This window comes from Babylonia areolata, chromosome 4, assembly GCF_041734735.1.
Source record: "Babylonia areolata isolate BAREFJ2019XMU chromosome 4, ASM4173473v1, whole genome shotgun sequence".
Classification (NCBI taxonomy): domain Eukaryota; kingdom Metazoa; phylum Mollusca; class Gastropoda; order Neogastropoda; family Buccinidae; genus Babylonia; species Babylonia areolata.
In genome coordinates, this window is record NC_134879.1 from 17,384,363 (window position 1) to 17,391,862 (window position 7,500).

General features: G+C 37.0%; 1 pseudogene across 1 annotated transcript in view; it reads right to left on the bottom strand.

Moving 5' to 3' along the window:
• The window catches only part of LOC143280903 (uncharacterized), a 27,050-nt pseudogene that overhangs the window by 9,033 nt on the left and 10,517 nt on the right, over positions 1–7,500 (bottom strand). The window contains exons 4-8 of the transcript XR_013055072.1: positions 6,339–6,524; positions 5,322–5,473; positions 4,314–4,405; positions 2,249–2,383; positions 1,498–1,596 (exon numbers count right to left, since the gene is read on the bottom strand). The product of XR_013055072.1 is annotated as an uncharacterized LOC143280903 (transcript). The remainder of the gene's footprint in view (positions 1–1,497; positions 1,597–2,248; positions 2,384–4,313; positions 4,406–5,321; positions 5,474–6,338; positions 6,525–7,500) is intronic.

The following is a 7,500-nucleotide window of genomic DNA, read 5'->3' on the forward strand; positions in this document are numbered from 1 at the left end:
GTAACGCGTCCGTCTAGGAAGCGAGAGAATCTGAGCACGCTGGTTCGAAATCACGGCTCAGCCGCCGATATTTTCTCCCCCTCCACTACACCTTGAGTGGTGGTCTGGGCGCTAGTCATTCGGATGAGACGATAAACCAAGGTCCCGTGTGCAACATGCACTTAGCGCACGTAAAAGCAACAAAAGGGTTGTTCCTGGCAAAATTCTGTATAAAAATCCACTGCGATAGGAAAAACAAATAAAACTGCACGCAGGAAAAAATACAAAAAAAAAATGGGTGGCGCTGTAGTGTAGCGACGTGCTCTCCCTGGGGAGAGCAGCCCGAATTTCACACAGAGAAATCTGTTGTGATAAAAAGAAATGCAAATACAAATACAAAATGTATGATGCATTTCTTCTTCTTACTCTGCACTCGTGGAGCTGCAGCTCTCATGTTCACTCAAACACACAAGTGGGCTTTTAGGCATATGACTGTTTTTGTCCCACCAAGTGGGCAGCCATTCTCCATTTTTGGGGGGTGTGCATGGGTGTGCGTGCTTGGTGTGTTCTTGTTTCCATAACCTACTGAATGCTGAAAATGGATTGTGGGCTTCTTAGCCTGCATATTTGATATTCTGCATGCATATTCACTTGAAGTTAGTTCAGGCACTAGCAGGTCTGCTCATCTCTTTATGTGGGAGACTGGAAAAAAAAAAAATCTGAACCCTTAACCCAACATGCGCCATGACTGTGATTCCAGCCTAGGACCTTTAGACTGAAAGTCAGCTGCTCTGCCCCTCAGAGTGGCGCATTTCAAATCAGGAATGTACTGATACTTGGTAGTTAAACCAGCACTCCAGCCTCTCATTAGAGTGATCCCATGTCAGTTCATGCAGGAATCTGCCAGCTTTCCTCCAAACAATCCACAGAAACAACTACAGACTAAAGGTAACAATAAAATGAACATTAAAGAAAGCATAAACTGTCCATCATAAAGATAACATTCAGACAAAGAATAGCATGCATTGGTGTGTGTGTGTGTGTGTGTGTGTGTGTGTGTGTGTGTGTGGAGGGGCTTGGGGAAGTTTGTGTGTGTGTGTGAGTGGGTATTTTATGGTTGTTGTTTTGGGGGGGGGTTTTTGGGGGGGAGGGGAGGGGGATGGGGGGGGTGGTTGTTGTTGTTGTTTTCAGCCAATGAAGAAAGACTTTATGAGCACTTAAAGACAGAGAAAAACAGAAGAAAAAAAAACAGAAAAAAAGTAACGTACTCCAGGGACTTGCAAGCAACTGAAGCTATCTAGAAATAACAACAACATTAATAACAATAATAATAATACACACTATATCCATAAATTTGAGTAATACAATACAATAATAACAATAATAATACTAACTATAATGATAATAATAATAATTATTATTAGAAGAAGAACAACAACAATAAGAACAATAATAATGACAATGAAATAAACAAAACAATTTTCTTAATACATGTACGACAATGCAGTGAACGCCTACCTTTGCCAACCTTTTCACACAGCAGAAACACTTCATCTCCACCTCTGGCTTTTCCTGAGGTCTTGTCCACTCTGCAGATCACCAGGTCATTCTGAGCCTCTGTGGAAACAGGCACAGTGAAAATAAACATATAGATGAATAAAAAAAAAAATAATAAAATAAATAAAGTGGTTATTCAAAGGAATCACGACACCACAGTTTGTTACATATATTTGGAAAAGTCAAACCCCACAGTTATGATGATCCTTACACTCGTATGTGAAAGTCCCAGTCTGCAAATGGTGAAGTTTTATCTTTTTTTCTAAATTTATACATATGTATTTGCATGTATAATTAGTAAATACCAAAGAGGAAATATATATATATATATATATTTTTTTTTTAATAGGATTTTTTTTTCTCTCTCTCATTCTGCTAAACAAAAGAACAGCCTGAAATTCACACAGGGAAATCTTATATGTCAAAAAGTGATATAATGTAATCAATATCATTTACAAAATCACACTGGATTTTACATGAAAGGAAGAATTATTTCAATGTGTGTGTGTGTGTGTGTGTGTGTGTGTGTGTGTGTGTGTGTGTGTGTGCATGCAAGTATAGTTGTGTGCATGCACGTGTGTGTGTGTGTTTGTGTTTGCATGCATGAGTGTGTGCGTGTGTGTGTGTGTGTGTGCATGTGTGTGTGCGCACACATGCGTGTGGTTTCATGCGTGTGTGTGCATGTTCAGTGAATAACATGTAGCCCACTCACTTTTGTCCTGGATGGGTTCAGACACAACAGGGGGCACCACCCTTGTGACCTTGCCAGTGGTGTCAGGGAGAAAGACTTGGAAGCACAACCGCACCACGTTCAGGTCAATGTTGGACGAAGCGTGATCAAAGCCAGCTGAAAAAGTTGAGTAATAACAATAAAGATGATAATAATAATAATAATAATAATAATAATAATAATAATGATGATGATGATGATGATGATGACAATAAATATAGACAAGAGAGGCAAGGCCTTCAAGACTCACTTGTGATACACTTAAAAAAAAATCCAAGCTTTTTATGTATTGAGTATAATTTCAAAATGTAATGTTTAAGATGAGAAAGATCAGTTTAAAGCAAATTAACTCCCCTAGCATTAATTACAGAGTAATTTCCCCCTTTTTTTTTACTATCTGCACCAAAACGTTTGCAAAATAAATAAAACTTCCATGCTTAGCAAAAGAAGTTCCTGTTTGAACAGAAAATGATAATAATGACTGCTCTTGTTGTTGTTTTGTCAGAATATGAGATCAAAGTGCCAAGTTTAAAGAATACGAAAAATATAAATATAACAGTAAATGCAGTTTGCATATAATTAGGCTTCATTTGTTATTTTTTTGTGCCCATCCCAGAGGTGCAATATTGTTTTAAACAAGATGACTGGAAAGAACTGAATTTTTCCTATTTTTATGCCTAATTTGGTGTCAACTGACAAAGTACTTGCTGAGAAAATGTCAATGTTAAATTTTACCACGGACACACACACACACACACACACACACAACCGAACACCGGGTTAAAACATAGACTCACTTTGTTTACACAAGTTAGTCAAAAAAGTAGCAGTACAAGAAGTAAGAATCATCATCATCATCATCATAATAAGGGTATCAATATAGCACTTAATCTCATCCAGAGACAAGTTGAAACACTTTCACACCAGTCACTTACATGCACCATAACTCATATTCAGAGGGTTGAAAGGCAAAACTTAAAAATACACGTGAACAGAAAGCTATAAAGACTGTAGACCAGAAAAACGAGGGACAGGACGAGACAGCTACTTTGGAAAGAGGTAGTTGTTTTGGGTTTTTTTAGCGCCATGCTTGAAAGAGCTGAGTGCAGAGATTTTGGGGGGAGCGGCAGGGCTACAAAGTGAAAGAGGGAATTTGTTAAAAGTGTAAGATCCAGAAACAAAGAAAGAGCAGTGACAGACTGTGGAGTGTTTGAATCTGGGAATGAAGAAACAGGGGGGACCTGAAGCTGATCATAGAGAGTGAGATGGCAGGAGAAAGCAGTCACAGAGACAGGAAGGGGCATTACTTTGTGAATTTTCTCTCTTTTATAGACTTCAGTTAGGATCAAGTCTGTTTTACACAACATCTGACACATTTCCTTTGCAGAACTTGAGCGTCTTAAAGCCCTGTTCAAACCCAAACAAATACAAGTGTACACATAAACACAACACAACACACACACACACACACACACACACACAGAGAGAGAGAGAGAGAGAGAGGTTTTCATATGCAAACATAGCTACACTCAAAGAGACAGACAGAGACACAGCGAGCAATAAGTAAATATTACAACAGTTGGAAGGAACAAAGCAGTCAGCAATAAGTTGATGAGCAATGTGTGGAATCATGGTAAATGTTGAAATCTTAAACTTCCCAGTATCAGTGACTATCTCTAACAGTTGTTGCACTGTTCTTTTCAAAAGCATTGTAACAAGAAAGAAGTTATCAGTGTTGAGGGTTATAATTTATATAAACATTAACAGGATTTGAAGCCAGAACTGCATACAAATGGCCTGATCATCACGTTCAGTTTATGGATAGGTCAGGCATCTGCTTCTTTTTTTTCTCTCTCTCTCTCTTTTTTTTTAATTTTTTTTTTTTTTTAATAGCAGATTTGATGCAGCGCACATGGATCAGTTGACACTTCCTTGAAACGGAAACGAAAACTGATACTGAAGCATGCAGAAATGCATCATGAATTTGCAAAGCAAGACCTAGTCTATGTAGAAATGCCCATATGAAATAGAGCTGTTTTGTTCTCACTTTGGTATGGGTCCACGTTGATTTCCTTCCGTAATTTGAGGGCACCCTCAACGTCCTTCTTTTTGGCACACTGAATGCCTAGCTGTGGAAAGCTGGAAAAAACAGAAAAGAAAAATTTTATGCATAACACGTTAACACACACACACACACAAAGATTAAACTCATTCACATGAACACACAGTATACTTCAGAAGTGAAAGAAAAAATTCACTTCTGTAAAATTCTCCATATATTTACATACATTTCTGTAGATAAATGTATGTGTTTTCTTTCATTGGCTTGTTTCCTCCACATTTGTACAAATATCAAGAAATAGAAATAAACTTTTGAGAACATGTTTAATTTTGTTGTCTTGACATAAAAACTAAACAAAACCAAAAAAACTTCCATATTTCTTGTCAGTGTCAGTGTCCCTTTTTTGACTCACTTGTGTAAACAAAGTGAGTCTATGTTTTAACCCAGTGTTCGGTTGTCTGTGTGTGTGTGTGTGTCCGTGTGTCTGTGTGTCTGTGTGTCCGTGGTAAATTTTAACATTGACATTTTCTCTGCAAATACTTTGTCAGTTGACTCCAAATTTGGCATAAAAATAGGAAAAATTCAGTTCTTTCCAGTCATCTTGTTTAAAACAATATTGCATCTCTGGGATGGACACAAAAAAATTTAAAAAAGAAGCCTAATTATATGCAAACTGCATTTACTGTTATATTTATATTTTTTGTATTCTCTAAACTTGGCACTTTGATCTCTTTTTCTGACACAACAACAAGAGGAGTCATTATTATCATTTTTTGTTCAAACAGGAACTTCTTTTGCTAAGCATGGAATTTTTATTTAATTTGCAAACGTTTTGGTGCAGTTAGTAAAAGAGGGAAATTACTCTGTAATTAATGCTAGGGGACTTAATTCATCACAAGTAAGTCTTGAAGGCATTGCCTCTCTTGTTGTTTGTTTGTTTCCCTCTCTGAGAACAGTTGTTACATTTTATTAAAACCAGACAAACAAACTCACCTGATCACACTAGCATCCTTCACCTTGACGGTGCACACGCCCTTTTTGCAATCTTTGCCGACAAGAGAGTGGGGATGAGGTTTGCACCCAGGCACCTCGTCTTTTGTTACACAGGACACCACGATGATCGCTTGGCCCCTGTAGTTGTGAATCTGAAAAAAAAAAAAACAGAGAACATGTTATGTCATCTTTTTTTTAACAATACAATACAACACAACACTACACAGTATAATACAATACATTACAATATAATACGATACGATACCATATGATACCATACAATACAATACAGTGTGATACAGTACAGTACAGTACAGCACAGAAATTATGTTTATTCTTCATATTTCATGAGAATGTGTTATAATCATCAATAACCTTTCTAAAAATCTTATTTGATGAGAACATGTTAAAAACACAACATTCATTTGTGATCTTCTTATTTTGATGCGATGTGGCTATCACATGGTACTTCTGAATATGTTTCCCATTTTTATGAGGGCAGGTTGAACCAAGTCTATTCTTTCCCTCAGTAAATGAAATCAATTCCTAAATTTGCTCACAAATTTTTGAAAAATAAGAATTCAAGTTGATATGTAGGGATATGGATATCTATTACTTTTTTTTTAAAGACTTATTTAAAATGACTTATTCAAACATTCTCAGTTGTTTTTACTTAGAATGTTATATGTGTATATCAATTATATGTGTGTTTTTGGGGTTTTTTTGTTGCTTTTTTTTTGTTGTTGTTTGTTTTTGTTTTATTTTCCTATTGTTACTATGTTTTTGTCAGATTTGTCTTTTCTCTTTTCCCAATATATGTATTTATTCATTTATGTCTTCATGTCAATTGTCCATGTGTTATAAAAATGGGAAAATAAAAAAAAGCTTAAAAAAATAAGAAGAAGAATTCTTTCGAAGTTACCTTAGTCGTGGCTCCTTTTCTATTTCTGGTTTTTCTTTCTTTCTTTCTTTCTTTCTTTCTTTTTCTTTCCATCAACCCGATATTTTTTAACTTACTTTGATGGTGGGGTAGGTTTTGTTTTCATTGGTGCTGTTCTCTCCAGGGATGCTGCCAGCAGAACGCCCCTCGCACTGGTACCTGAAGCGCAGACCTCGCTGCCGGGGCTGTTCCGTGATTTCCACCCAGGGGTCATTGGCGCCAGGTCTGGGAAGGGATTCCGCAGGTCCCGGTGGGGTACTGACCTGCAGTTCACCAGACAGTTCACACATCAGATTAACTGCTGTCACAGAGCCATAACAAGTTGACATGAGATCACAATGTGAATGCTTCTGTCATCCAAAAAACAAGCAGTTTACATAAAATCAAAACGTGTGTGCTCAGTGTCAACAGCACAGGCGGTGAAATATAGAATTCAGAATGCGAATGTTCAGTGTCTAAAAAAAAAAACAGACGCTTGACAGTTAACATAAAATAACAATGTGACTGCTTTGTGTCTGAAACTCAGTAATTGAGTAAACAGTCAATATAAAATCAGAATGTGAATGCTCAGTGTCTAAAAATAAACAGCAAACAGCATAAAATTACAACATGAATCCTCAGCGTCTAGAACTCAAATAATGAACAGTCAATATATGATAGAATGTGAATGTTCAGTGCCTTGAAACAGACAGTAATCAGCATACAATTACAACGTGAATTCTCAGTGTCTGAAACTAAGACAGTAAACAGTTCACATAAAATCAGAATGTGAAGAATGCTCAGAGTCTAAAAACAGACAGCAAACGCTAAGCATAAAATTGCAATGTGAATGCTCAATGATTACAACTCTGACAGAAAACAGTCAACATAAAATCAGAATGTGAAGAATGATCGATGCCTAAAGATAGACAGCAAACAGCAAGCATGAAATTACAACATGAATACCCAGTGTCTACAACTCAAGACAGTGAACAGTTAACATGGAATCAGAACATGAAGAAAGCTCAGCCCCTAACTACAACACCACAAATGCAGGTTGGAAAAAAAAAAATTGTCCGACTGAGGGGAAGATAATCACAGTCAAGCTGAAAAGAAAACATTACGATAGAAAGGTCTGACCATTAAGCCTTTAATCAGCCTCAAATACACTGCTTTCAGCTTTTTCAAGGAAACTGGTGGCATGGTAAGAACTATCCATCACTGAGGAAAATTCTGTCTGTGGACATCTCCTTATGGATG